The sequence below is a fragment of the Canis lupus genome, chromosome X, assembly GCF_048164855.1.
Source record: "Canis lupus baileyi chromosome X, mCanLup2.hap1, whole genome shotgun sequence".
Lineage (NCBI taxonomy): Eukaryota > Metazoa > Chordata > Mammalia > Carnivora > Canidae > Canis > Canis lupus.
Window position 1 is genome coordinate 9,287,492 of NC_132876.1, and position 14,728 is coordinate 9,302,219.

At 41.0% G+C, this 14,728-nt stretch overlaps 1 long non-coding RNA gene across 3 annotated transcripts in view; it reads left to right on the top strand.

Annotated features, from left to right (window-relative positions):
• Nucleotides 1-14,728, top strand: part of LOC140627506 (uncharacterized) — a 145,254-nt gene that overhangs the window by 3,441 nt on the left and 127,085 nt on the right. For all 3 annotated transcript variants that reach the window (XR_012026214.1, XR_012026213.1, XR_012026215.1), the window contains exon 2: nucleotides 1,649-1,787. This is a non-coding gene — a long non-coding RNA (uncharacterized lncRNA). The remainder of the gene's footprint in view (nucleotides 1-1,648; nucleotides 1,788-14,728) is intronic.

Consider the following 14,728-nt stretch of genomic DNA (forward strand, 5'->3'; position numbering starts at 1 on the left):
GGCACTGGGAGCATTTTGGGGAGACGGGACTGCATGGGCAAAGGCAGGAATATGGATTGTTCCAGGAGGCTCACTGAGAGGGCCGATGTGGTTGCTGAGAGCCCCCTACATCTGCTGAGACATGTCCCAGCAGACAAAATTGTGTGATCATTTGCAGCATGTTCATCTCACCCTCACTGTAGTGACAGGCAGGTTTGGGGGTTATACACATAACCCCTGAGCCAGAGGGACCTGAGTTCAGATCTCCTCTTATAAGATACATGACTCTGGTTGACTTGCTAGATCTCCCTGAGCCTCAGCACACTGACTGTGACATGGAGATGATAGTGTTGACCTGGGTTGTGGGAAGATTAATATAAGCAGCAAAAACATACCGAGCACAGACATGGGCCGGGCATCCCAGTGTCTGCCTTATGAACATCTCCTCTTGCCTTCTGACAACAGCCTGGGCATGATTAGTCTTACTGGTGCAGAATTCACTGCTCAGAGAAATGAAGTGACTTCCCCAAGATCACACAGCAGGCAAGTGTCAGATTCAAGAAGCTCAATTCAAGCCTAGGAGTTGGCTCTACTGCTGGAGACATTTCATCACCGTAACATGGTTTGTCAGGGCCTCAGCTCTGAGCCAAGCACACAGTGAGGACCAGGGAGACTCAGCAGCTGCTGCTGTTGCCATTACTGGTGTGATGATTGCCGTCGTGATTTCCTCCGTTGACGTCCTCAAGTGCTTACTATGTGCTCCTCTCAGGACACAGAGGCGTGTTATTGTCTTGTGTCATTCTCCACTGGCTTCCCCTACAGCAGACTTTTTACTCTGACGCAACTGCATTCTGTGCAAGGGCAGCGTCCACCTCCCCCTTGAGCCCAGCGCAGAGCGAGGCCCTCAGGAGGTGCATAGTGATTAGGACCTTGGGTACCCCTGGATCTTTTCCAGGGACAGAGTGACAGACTCTAATCCCTGCCTCCCTTTGCCTTCCTAGGCATCAGCAACCTTTGAGGATGTGGCCATGACCTTTCCTTGGGGGGGTCCTGGCCCAAAAGATTGAAAGCAGAGGTCCCTGCACTGGGAGGTGGTGCTGCAGACCCAGGTGACCTGCTCTCACTGGATAGGTTTTTCCTTAAGGTGTTTCCTTAGGGAACCTGCAACCACCTTCATTCTGCCCCCACTGTTCAGGCCTGACCAGGCCAGATTTCCCTCTCTCCTCCCCATAGCTCCTGCCTCATTTAGGTCTCACATCCTACCTGGTCTCCCTATGTGCCTTCCAGGGAATGGTGGGGCCAGGATTAGAATCCCCTTCAAAGTGGCTCAAAATGAAGGGAGAATTTATTGGAAGGGAATGGGGAGCTATTGCAGAAGCCATGGGCAGAATGTCCAGCTGGGCCCCATGACAGGCTGAAATCAGGAACTGAAAGGAACCACGGTAGTGGTTCTTGTGGCTCTTGTCATGGCTTTTCTGCATCCTCTCTGTATAGCTGATTGGCTCTTTGTGCTGCAGATCATTCTCTGAGGCCCCCAGATTCCTTGCCTCTACTTTTCTCTGCGAGTTTTACATCCTTAGTCTCTCCCTGGAGTCAGGCTTTCCTACATGGGCATCCCAGAGGCAGGAAAGGGCCACCTGAGCCTGTTTCCCTCTGCTTCTCCCTGCAGTGCCCATCATAGGCTGGACTCAGTCTGAGATCCTTATTCTGGATTTCCACAAGAGGGAAGCTGGCTGGCCCAGGGGTATGGGGTGCCCAGAGCCCCACAGCAGAGGCCCTTGGTGAGGAGCTATTTTCCAAGAAGAAAGGTGAGTCTGGCGCCCAGAAGGCATTTACCATTACCTCTCACCTGGTATCCTTTAGAGGAAAACACAGTCTCAGTTATAGGCTTAAAGCTTCGTTGTCCCCAGAGGGGACATTCCTGTTATAAATGCTCACTGCCATCCAGTGTCAGGTGTGGTACTTGAAGGCAGCTCTACAAACATATTGAAAGCCTTCTTTCTTCCAGAATGTTGTCTCTCCCCTTGAGCATAACTCTTTGTAAGAAATATGAAAGTCCCGACTTTTGAAATAATTGAAACGTATAAGAAATCAGAATAGTAAGTATAGTGTTTTATGAAGTTATTATAGTTATGGAGATAAGGATCCATATACAAATCAGCACATTGTATGACACCACTGAAAGCTGTTGAGGGCTTGAATTAAAACAAAATCAACAGTAACATACTTTATGTGGTTTTGAATGCCCCTCACTTGTTCACTTTTGCTCCTGGTCCACTTGTTTGATTATTCTTCGTCTTTAGTGTGGAATGGGGATGGTTGTGTAGCTGTGTGGGCTTCCATGTTGACTCCTGATTCTTTCTGCTAACAGGTGTTGCTTAGCCTCCTTGATCCTCTGTAGGGGGGCTTCTCTGTGTTCAACTCAGCAGTTATTTAGGAGTGGAATTAGATCTAAAACAAAATACTACACACAACCAAATTGAACTCATGATCAACTCAGAAAAAACACTGAAAAGACATCTCATTATTTGATCTGGTAAAGGACTGTGAATGTCACTGTAAAGTGACTGGAATTTTTTAAATAATTTTTTAAAGTTTGTATTTTTTAAAGTTTGTATATAATACATGCAGTATTATATTAGTTTCAGGTGCACAATATAGTGATTCAACAATTCCATACATCACCCAGTGTTCATCATGATAAGTGCGCTCCCATCCTCCAGCCCCCTCCCCTCTGGTAACCATCAATTTGTTCTCTATAGTTAAGTGTCTGTTTCTTGGTTTGGTCGCCTCTCTCTTTTCCCTTTGCTCCTTTGTTTTGTTTCTTAAACTCTACATATGAGTGAAATCATGTGCTATTTGTCTTTCTCTGACTGACTTAAACTTTGCTCAGCATTGTACTCTCTAGCTCCATCCCTGTCATTGCAAATGGCAAGATTTCATTCTTTTTTTTAGGGCGGAATAATAGTGTGTGTGTGTGTGTACCACATCTTCTTTATCCATTCATCAATTGAGGGACACTTGGGCTGCTTCCATATCTTGGCTAAATAATGCTGCTATAAACACAGGGGCGCATGTATCCCTTTGAATTAGTGTTCTTGTATCCTTTGGGTAAATGCCCAGTAATGCAGTTGCTGGATCATAGGGTAGTTCTATTTTTGAGGTCCCTTCATACTGTTTTCCAGAGTGGCTGCACCAGTTTGCATTCCCACCAACAGTACAGGAGTGTTCCTTTTTCTCCATATCCGTGCCAACACCTGTTGTTTCTTGTGTTATTGATTTTAGCCATTCTGACAGGTGTAAGGTGATAGCTCATTGTAGTTTTGATTTGCATTTCTGTGATGATGAGCATCTTTTCATGTGTCTGTCTGCTATCAGGATGTCTTCTCTGGAGAAATGTCGATTTATGTCTGCTGCCCATTTTTTAATGTTTTTTTAAAAATATTTATTTATTTTTTTGAGAGAGAAATAGTGACAGAGAGCACAAATGGGGAGGAGAGGGAGAAGCAGGCTCTCAGCTGAGCAGGGAGGGAGCCTGAGGTGGGGTCTTATCCCAAGACCCTGGGATCTTGACCTAAGCCAAAGGCAGACACTTAACTGACTGAGCCACCCAGGCGCCCCCTGCCCATTTTTTAAATTGGATTATTTGGTTTTTGCTTATTGAGTTTTATGATGTCTTTATATATTTTAGATACTATCCCTTTATCAGAATGTCATTTACAAATATCACCTCCCATTCTGTAGGTTGCCTTTTAGTTTTTTTGATCATTTCCTTCACTGTGCAGAAGCTTTTTATTTTGATGAAGTCCCAATAGTTTATTTTTGCTTCTGTTTCCCTTGCCTCAGGAGACATATCTAGAAAAAAGTTGCTACCGCCAATGTCAGAGAAGTTACTGCCCTTGTTCTCTTCTAGGGTTTTTATGGTTTTAGGTCTCACATGTAGGTCTTTAGTCCATTTTGAATTTATTTTTGTGTACAGTAGAAGAAAGTGGTCCAGTTTTATTCTTTTGCATGTGGCTGTCCAGTTTTCCCAGCACTGTTTTTTGAAGAGACTGTCCTTTTCCCATTGTATATTTTTTCCTGCTTTGGTGAAGATTAATTGACCATATAATTGCAGGTTTAGTTCTGGATTTTCTATTCTGTTCCATTAGTCTATGTGTCTATTTTTGTGCCAGTACCATGTTTTGATTACTACAGCTTTGTAATATAAATTGAAGTCCAGAATTGTGACGCTTCCAGCTTTGCTTTTCTTTTTTAAGATTGCTTTGGCGGGGGGGGGGGGGGCGGGGGAGAGGCACTTGGGTGACACAGTTGACTCAGCATCCAACTCTTGGTTTCAGCTCAGGTTTTGATCTCAGGGTTGTGGAATCAAGCCCTGTATTGGGCTTTGCACTCAGCGGACAGTCTGCTTGAGATTCTCTCTCTCTTTTCCCTCTGCCCCTCCCACTTGTGCTCTTGCTCTCTGTCGAATAAATAAAGCTTTAAAAAACGATTGCTTTGGCTATTCAGGGTCTTTTGTGGTTCCATACAAATTTTAGGGCTGTTTATTCTAGTTCTGTGAAAAATGCTGTTGGTATTTTGATAGAGATTGCATTGAATGTGTAGATTGCTTTGGGTAGTATAGACATTTTAACAACATTTTTTTCTTCCAATCCATGAGCATGGAACGTCTTTCCATTTCCTTGTGTTGAAGCTACTAGAATTAATAGGTGGACCAGAGTGAATACATGCAGGTATGTGTGGGCGTCACAGTTATCACCATGGGCTTATTCTGATGCTACTGTCACTGGTCAAGGTGTTTTAGAATTCCTTTTTGTGGGGATCCCTGGGTGGCGCAGCGGTTTGGCGCCTGCCTTTGGCCCAGGGCGCGATCCTGGAGACCCGGGATCGAATCCCACGTCGGGCTCCCGGTGCATGGAGCCTGCTTCTCCCTCTGCCTGTGTCTCTGCCTCTCTCTCTCTCTCTCTCTCTCTGTGACTATCATGAATAAATAAAAAAAAAAAAAAAAAAAAAAGAATTCCTTTTTGTGATTAACTTGAGGCTAATTTTCAGACCATACGAGATACTCAGTGTTACCTCAAGTTAACAGATTTAGTGTATAGAGAGGTCTAAAAATAACCATGTCCTCACACTGAGCCCTCTTCAGAACTGGTTCAAGGATCACATACCAGTTTGATTGTATTACCAGAGTGGACAACTGCCATTCCTGTGTGCTTTGGCCACCTATCATGTTGTCTGTACATGTATACTTTTATAAAAACTAGGTGCAGAGTTTTCTCTTTGTGTAAGATCAGTGCCTCTTTGGGCCCTGCCCATCTTCCTCAGCAGTGGCTTTGTGCTGTGGCTGTGCTTGTAGCGGACCTCCTGGGTGTGGGAGAGTAGGAGGCTCTCTCTTTCTCTTTCTTTCTCTCTCTCTCTCTCTCTCTCTCTCTCTCTCTCTCAACACTTCATTCTCAGCAGAGGATCCTTTCCAAGAAGGAGTCTGTCCAGAGCTTCCTGGAGCCTTGAAGCTCTCTGCTTATTTGAGGCTGGGGAGGAAGAACCCTCCTGGCTATGAGAGCTCTGCTCAGCACTCACTGCTATATCCTTATTCAAAAAAAAAAACAGAAAACCAAAATATTATGCAGGAGTCTGGACCTCAGAAATGACTGCAGGAGGAACACAGAGTTGAGGAGATGGATCTGGCGTGCAGGTGCTGTGCTGTGAGCTCCTGGTGTAACACCTGCCCTTCAAGAATGCCCCACATGGTGAGACCTGCAGACATGTCCTCTGAGAGCATGGGTGCACCTGAAGCATTCATGGGGGAGCTCCTCTATGATGGTTGCTGGGCTTGAGTTATCTGGATGCAACCAGAGGGAGCCTATATGGTCATGAACAGAGGTCTGAATGGATTTGGGGAACAGGGAGGAACTGATAGAAGGAAACTATTAGACTTGCATGCTTCTTCCTGACGCCTCATAAGTAGCTCTTTCATTTCCTCCAGCGATTCTTTACTGAGCCCAGACTCTGACCTCAAGGTTGCTCACAGACAGGGCCTCAGAGCAGCTGCCCGTGGCTGGGGGCTGGAACATCCCTGAGTCCAGGTTTACTTTAGGAAGATGCTGACTCCTGGACTCAAATGGATTTCTGAGCTCTATGTGCTCTGTTCTTTGTGCTTATGCAGGGAGCTGTCCTGGTTCTGCTACCTCATCTGTTAGGTCCTCGCCTATTGAAAACTTCTTAATAAAAGTGTTTGCATTTTGTATTGTTGTGTGTTGAGTGTGTGTTTGTACCCCCAAGTAGAGTCACTGCTTATATAGGAAGCTCTTTCCCTGTGAAGATCAGAGATGGATAGTTCCCAGACCAGCTCCCTTTATTGCTCTTCTTTTTATTTTTTTTATTTTTTTTATTTATTTATGATAGTCATCACAGAGAGAGAGAGAGAGAGAGGCAGAGACATAGGCAGAGGGAGAAGCAGGCTCCATGCACCGGGAGCCCGATGTGGGATTCGATCCTGGGTCTCCAGGATTGCGCCCTGGGCCAGAGGCAGGCGCTAAACCGCTGCGCCACCCAGGGATCCCCCTTTATTGCTCTTCTTAACACCATGTCTAATATTCAGCGGGGAGATCGATTGTTCATTAGTTATTGGCCTTACTGTGCCAATTGAGAATTATGCTCATATCAACCACTTTAAAAACCCTTCCTAGTCTCTGTTTCCGCTTTCTCAAGTCAGCTTCATCTCTGGAACCACCCAACTGTATTTTATTTAATGTTTTGTCTCTTCTTCCTACCAGGTATTTCCTAAGGCCCCAGGGGCTGCTGGCCAAGGTCATATATGGCTTGTCACTCTGCACTCAGTTGTGACAAAAGTCTTAGATTGGAAATTGTCCTTTCTAATATCATCCTTAAAACTTTTCTCTCCTTTTCCTATTTGCTCTCCCATGGACACTGGAAACTGCACCTTCTGACATTTCAGCCTCCATTTAATTCCCACCTTATTAAAAAATGCCCAGCATTCTTGTAGCTCATGCAACCATTGTAGCCTATGCTACAAGTCCATACAAGACTGTAACTCCAAAAAAAAAAAAAAAAAAGACTGTAACTCCAGTACAACTTCTTCAGTCATCACTGACATCTTACTCAAATTTCCTTTTTCACTGGGGACCTGGACTCTTGGCTCATAGTCTCTCCCTTCGACCCTATTCCTGTTACTAGCTGCTATGACTTAAGCATCTATGGTGGGTGACCCAACCAAAGCTCCATAACCTCAGTTCCTCACCCTCTTTACTTCTAATGATCTTTTTTCCCATTGCCAATCCCATTCCACTGTAGCCAAGACTTCTGTGGTTCCACTCTGGACATTGCCATCATGACATGCTGTCAGTACAAACCTCCAAAACATGCCTCCTTCTCTCATTACCCCCATTTATCTGTTCATGCTCTTAGCTTTCTGCCTCCACACATTCAGATATTTTATAATCTAAACTTCTTGAATTTTTTAAAGTTTTATTCAAGTAATCTCTACACCCAACAGGGCTCCAACCCACAACCCCAAGATCAAGAGTCACATGCTCTTCTGACTGAGCCAGCCAGGCACCTGTATAATCTAAACTTCTAAGTCACTGAAACCATTATATCCTTATTCTCAGTGACGTCCTTCCCTCTATAGAAATCTTAGATTGCATGTTTTGTTATTATTACAAATCCCTTGAAAACAGGATTGAATACTGCATTGTCCTAAATGGGAGACACATGTTGCTACTGAGAAATTGAAATGAGGCCAGTAAGACTGAAGGACTTAATTTATTTTTTGACAAAATTATATATATATTATATATATATATACATATATATATATTTAAGGTGTATAAAGTAATACATTGATATGTACACATTGTGAAATGACTTTCACAATCAAGTTAATGAACACATCCATCATAAAACATAATTGCCTTTTTTTGGTGTGGTGAGAATACTTAGTATCTAGCAAATTTCAAGTATACAATACAATATAAATAAAATATAGTCACCCTATCACACATCACATCTCCAGAACATATTCATTCATCTTGTAGCTAAAAGTTTGTTTTATTTGACCAATATCTCACCATTTCCCTCAACCCCCAGTCACTGGTATATATTGTACTAATCTCTGATTCTATGATATCAAGTTATTATTTTTATTATTTTATTTTTAAGGATTATTTATTTATGAGAGAGAGAGAACGCACAAGCAGTTGGGGAAGGGTAAAGGGAGAGGGAGAAGCAGGCTCCCTGCTTGATGTGGGACTTGATTCCAGAACCCTGGGACCTTGACCTGAGCCAAAGGCAGATGATTAACCGACTAAGCCACCCAGGTGCCCTCTGATCTCGACATTTTAAATTCCAACATACAACTGAGATCATATAGTATTTGTCCTTGGTTTATTTCACTTATCATGGGTTTCTTTTCAATTTCTTTATTCTGTTCTTTTGGCCTATGTGTCTGTTTTTATGCCAGTACTATGCTGTTTTAATTATTATTGTTTTTAAAGATTTTTATTTATTTATTCATGAAAGACACACAGAGAGAGAGGCAGTCATGAAAGACACACAGAGAGAGAGGCAGAGACATAGGCAGAGGGAGAAGCAGACTCCTTGCAGGGAGCCTGATGCGAGACTCCATCCCAGGACCCTGGATTCATGACCTGAGCTAAAGGCTGAGCCACTCAGGCATCCCTATGCTGTTTTAATTAGTATAGTTTTGTAATATGGTTTGAAATTAGGAAGTGTGAGGCCTCCAGCTTTGCCTTCCATCTCAAGATTGTTTTGCCTACCCCATTCTTTTATGGTTCCATATGAATTTTAGGATTATTTTTTCTATTTCTATAAAAAATGCCATTGGAATTTTGATAGGGATTACACTGGACCTGTAGGTCACTTAGGGTAGTATGGACATTTTATTTTATTTTATTTTTTTAAGATTTATTTATTCATGATAGAGAGAGAGAGAGAGGGGCAGAGACACAGGAGGAGGGAGAAGCAGGCTCCATGCCGGGAGTAGTATGGACATTTTAATAATGTTAATTCCTCTAATCCATGGACACAGATATATTTCAATTTATTTGTGTCTTCTTCAGTTTCTTTCATCAACATCTTATAGTTTTCAGTGTCTCAGCTAAATTTATTCTTACGGATTTTATTCTTTCTCATGCTATTGTAAGTGGGATTGTATTTTTTATTTCTTTTTCATACAATTCATTTTTGGTATGTAGAAACACAACAGATTTTTTTAAAGTTTTTATTTATTTATTCATGAGAGACACACACACACACAGAGGCAGAGACACAGGGAAAAGCAGGCTCCACGCAGGGAGCCCAATGTGGGACTCCATCCCGGGACTTCAGTACCACGCCCTGGGCTGAAGGCAGGCGCCCAACTGCTGAGCCACCAAGGGATCCCCACAACAGATTTTTATACGTTGATTTTATGTATTGTACATTTACTGTATTCATTTATTCTAAGAGTTTCTTTGTAGAATCTTTGGGGTTTACTATATATAAGATCATGTCATCTTTAACCAGAGACAATTTAACTTATTCCTTTTCAGTTTGGATCCCTTTTATTTCTTTTGCTTAGATCATATTTAGATTATACTTAATGATAGATAGGAGTGCCTTGGTGATGCCTTCAAGCTCTAAGGAACTAGTTTCTTCAGAGGCAAAATAAAGTGAATAAAAGATTTAAAAATATAGTGTAGTATAGGCACTGGAATGAAAACCTGGGAATCTGGACTCTGATTAACTACCAACATGTTGCTGAGCAAGAAATTTTTTGGTTTTGCTCCTCTTTCCCTAACTTACTTAATAAATGGGTAAAATGTATTACATATAGTTGGTATGCTTTCAAACTCAGTTTTGCTTTCTATTTTACTGAAAATATCCAAATACTATTTCATTAAAATTGTTCATTAATAAACACTACTGACCTCATAGGTTATGATTAAAGCAAGATCAAAAGAACCCACGTACCTAAGGCCAATTTCGTATTTTACTTGCTAATCCTTCTTATCAACCACTAGTTAATATAACCACTGTTTTCCTAAATATAACATTTCTTCTAACTCTACCCTTTTCCTTAAAATAGCTTAAGCTTTGTGCAAAAATGATTTTAGCCCTAACATATATGGCTAATTTCCTGTGAAAAGCTTTTGTAATTCAAAAATAAATGTCAAGAGGTCCTAAAAACCCAGAGGGATGCTACACTGAGAAATTGTTATTTCATTCACCTAGACTCTGTAAATAGGAAGGGGGGCAGGGAGAAAGAGAGGGAGAGAGGTGTGTGTGTGTGTGTGTGTGTGGTATATGTGTGGTTAGTTGCTGGTACCTAGTGAATGGGAAGGTGTGGCCTCTGTTCAATCCTCAGAATACTTGGGAAGAATTGGGAGCTTACATAGAGCTTCTCTGAGATCAGGATGGGGCCAGACTCTTCTGCCAGCAAAACCTTCCTTATGTATAAGAAGTATCACTGCCTCCTGCACATTCCAATCTCCTCAGAGATATTTCTTGGCCTCCTTTTCTCCATTACACGACTCTTCTCAGCTGTTGCCTGTGTAGGAGGAATCTTTCCCCGATTGATAAAGACTTCAGTTTCTCAAATAATCAGTAACAAGATGCTAAGTTTCTTTCCCAAAGTTCAAAATTAGTTAGCTGGATGCTAAGAAGCATACCTGATTCTTTATTTCAATTCCTCAAGAGAGAAAAAAAATACTCATTAGCACTATGCCTCTACACTCAACCCTATGATCATCCTTTACATTCAAGAGGACATTTCTCAGCTGCCTGATTGTATCTCTTAACCTTAACTCTTTGTCAATTGAAGGTACAGCTTTGATAGTTCAAACATGCATTGAATAGTCCCTTAGCAACCACTGAACTCACTGGGTTAGGTACTAAACTGTAATGTGGTAGAGAATGTCTCCTGAAAAAGAAAAGCTTTGAATTATACAATCTAAACTTATTGGAAGCTAAATCAAAATATGCCACATTTAATTGGTGTAAGAAGATTTTTCAAACAGATGGAATGTAGTGTCACTACAGCCTCCAGTAAGCTTAAAGTGGAAAATTCCTCCTTCTTTTCTTCACCTAAACTAAACCAGATTTGTCGTTCAATGTCTCTTTGCTCTGCTTGAAATTGCCTGGCTTGTTTCAGCTCTGCTAGGGAAGCGCACACAACAGGCGCTCCAACACTTAAGAATTCATTATTAAGGCAAGCAGAATGAGAAAGTCAACAGTGCCCTGAAATTTAAAGAAAAAGCAAAATTACTCTAGCATTTTGAGGATTTCCTCTTACGTTTGTGAGATTGAGGATTTATTCATATGGAAATCCAGTAAAGAAATCTATATAACTGGCATTCTACTCCCAGGAGGGCTTTGGTTGTCTTTTCTGTCCTGGAGCACTAATTTGGAAATCCCAAAAAGATGGTTGGTAAACTTTAATGTGCAGAGGTGCCATGTTTTCATTTAAAATGCAGATTTTTGGAGTCATGTCTATTTTAGTTGGTCTGGCCTAGGGTATCCAGGAATAGGCCTTTTAAAACAAGCAACCCAAGTGACTTGGTGCAAGTCATACTGAGATTACAACATAAAGGAATCTGACCTAGACGACTGCCTGAAGTTTGGAGACGTGAGCTGATGCCAATAAGTCCCAATCCTGCTATAAACATGGAAATGCTGGATAAGATTTAACAGAAATTGCTTAATATAGAAAGAGAAACATAAAAGCCATAGAAATTATAAGTACTTTCCATCAAGATTTTGTTAATTCTCATAATTCTTCAAGGGACAACCAGTATTAAGATACATACTAGGGCTAACTGTCATGATGAAATTGAGATCTAAAGATGTGAGATAACTTAAGATTATACCATACATTCCATAGCTGTAATTGAAAGCAGGAGAGGAAGTTAGCTACCAATTCAATACTTCTGACCAGTCTACAATCTCAGGTAAGAAGAAGCAGTAAGGTGTATATAGTTTAGAAAGAAAGGAAGAAAGTTATTTCTAGCTGATATGATTGTCTACATGGAAAATATATCTACAAAATAAATTTTAGGAAGAAGATTTCTTAGGCAATTTATACACACAAGATCAAGGCACCAAAATGTTTCTATAGAGTCATCACAGCAAATTAAACAAGTTTATAATGATTTAAATATTCATAGTAGCAACCAAAACTATGGGTGTGTGATGGTTAATTTTATGTCTCACTCTGCCTGGGGCACAGGGTGCCCAGACATTTGGCAAACCTAATTCTGGGTATGTCTCTGATATTCTGGTGTTCCTTGATTAGATGAACATGTGGATTGGTAGACTGAGTAGAGCAACTTGCCCTCCATAAAGTGGTTGGGCCTCATCCAATCTCTTGAAGACCATAAGAGAACAAAAAAGGCCAAGAAAAAGGAAACTCCTGCCTGCCTTTTCAGCTGGGACACTGGTCTTTACTGGTCTTCAGACTCAGACTAAAACCAGCTCTTCTTGGGTCTCTGGTCTTCTGGCTTTTTGAATGGAACTTACACCATTGGCTCTCCTGGTTCTCAGGCCTTTGGACTCAGACTGGAAACTACACACCAGATCACTTGTGTCTCCAGCTTACTGACTGCAGATCTTGGGACTTCTTAACTTCCATAAATTTTCAACTAATTCTTTATAATGATTGTCTCTCTTTCTCCAGATGGATATATACACACGTCCTATTGGGTCTATTTCTCTGGAGAACCCTTGACTAATACAGGGGTATCCAGGAATTGCTAAAATAATGTACAAGGCCTCCTCATGTATAGGAAGAAATTATATTGCTAGCTCTTCAAGGCTGAACAAACTGATAATCTCCACCTGCAGGCTCAAGCCCGTTTCATCTTATGTTTGAATCCTAAATAAAGCAGGAAGTATATCTATACTTTCTTGTGCTCTTCAGCCCCCTTATACTAGAACAGTGGTTCTCAAAGTACAGTGCATGGACCAGCAGCATAAGGATCAGCATCATATGAGAACTTATTAGAAATACTTCACCTCAGATGTATTAAATGATAAGCATTGGAGTTAGATGTTCAAAATCTGTTTTTAAACATATTAACATGCAGATGCTGATTCAATAGGTCTGAGGTATAGGCCTGAGACTATGCATTTCTGATAAACTCCCCTGTGATGCTGCAGCTCCAGGCTTTGACTAAAATAGGTCTGGGATTTACAGTTAAATCATAATTCCATATGCAGAGTTCCAGTTAAGCTGGATAGATTCTTGTATTGCTTCCTTAGTATTGACAATCAGACTTAACCTTAGGGCATAGTTCCTCAGAAGCACCCCTAATCCTTTCTCCTCCTCTGTCCTCAAAGTCATATTTCTTCCTTCCTATAATCAAAATCTTGTTTTAAAAAATATTTTACTTATTTAGAGAGAGAGAGAATGCATGATCTGGGGAAGGAGCAGAGGGAGAGGGAGAGAAAGAATCCCAAGCAGGCTCCACACCCAGTGTGGAGACCTATCCCACAACCCTGAGATCACTACCTGAGCTGAAATCGAGTTGGACACTTAACCAACTGAGCCACTCAGGTAACCCTCAAAATACTTTGTACAAGTGTGTGTGCATGTGTATACATGCACGTCCATACTCGCTCTTTCACCCAGGCACTCCAGGGGGCTGGAGGTGGTGAGTGTATATCCCTACCTCATGCTTTTGACCAAAGTACCTATCTTGTGTACCATGCCCACCATTATACTGTAAGTCTACTCTGAATTTAAGTCTGGTACATAATGTCCCATCTTTATGATTTGTTCATGATAGTCCTTCATCCTAGGCCAGGTGAGTGTTTTATAAATTTGGCAAATTATCTCAATTCCCAAAATTCTTCAGATCATAATTTGAGAAAAAGTGCAATAGAATCTAAATGATGTTACTTTAGGTGGTCATTTATTTCCCTTTAAACACAAATGGAAATACAGAGAGACATGGGCATAACTCTTTCAAAGATAACAATCCAAATAATTCATAATATGCTTTTATTAATATTTTAAAATTATTAACATGTAAATAAAACACTTAATCCTCATAGAGATCTCAGTGTTAAAAAAAAAAAACAGGCTTAGATCAGTGCCTATAGCCCCAGTATGGTGGGTTAATATATCTAGAGGATGGCTACTCTAACATCTGTGTCATGAGATACACCACAGTATAATAGTTAAGATTGTAGGCTGTTATTTTTCACAGAACTACAACAAAAATGTCTAAAATTTATATGGAACCACAAAAGACCCCAAATAGCCAAAGCAATTTTGAAAAAGAAAAGCAAAGTTAGAGGTATCACAATTCCAGACTTAAAGCTATATTACAAAGCATTAGTAATCAAAACAGTATGTTACTGCACAAAAATAGATCAATACAAAAGAATAGAGAATCCCGAAATGAACCCAAAATTATATGGTCAATCTTCAACAAAGCAGGGAAGAATATGCAATGGGGAAAAAAAGTCTTTTCAACAAATGGAGTTGGGAAAACTAGACAGCCACATGCAAAAGAATGAAATTGGATCACTTTCTTCACCATGCACAAAAATAAACTCAAAATGAATTAAAGACCTAATGTGACACTTGAAGTGCTAAAAATCCTGGAAGAGGGCACAGGCAGTAATTTCTCTGACATTTGGCTATAGCAATTTTTTTCTAGATCTGTCTTCTGAGGCAAGGGAAACAGAAGCAAAAATAAACTCTTGGGACTACATCAAAATAACAAGT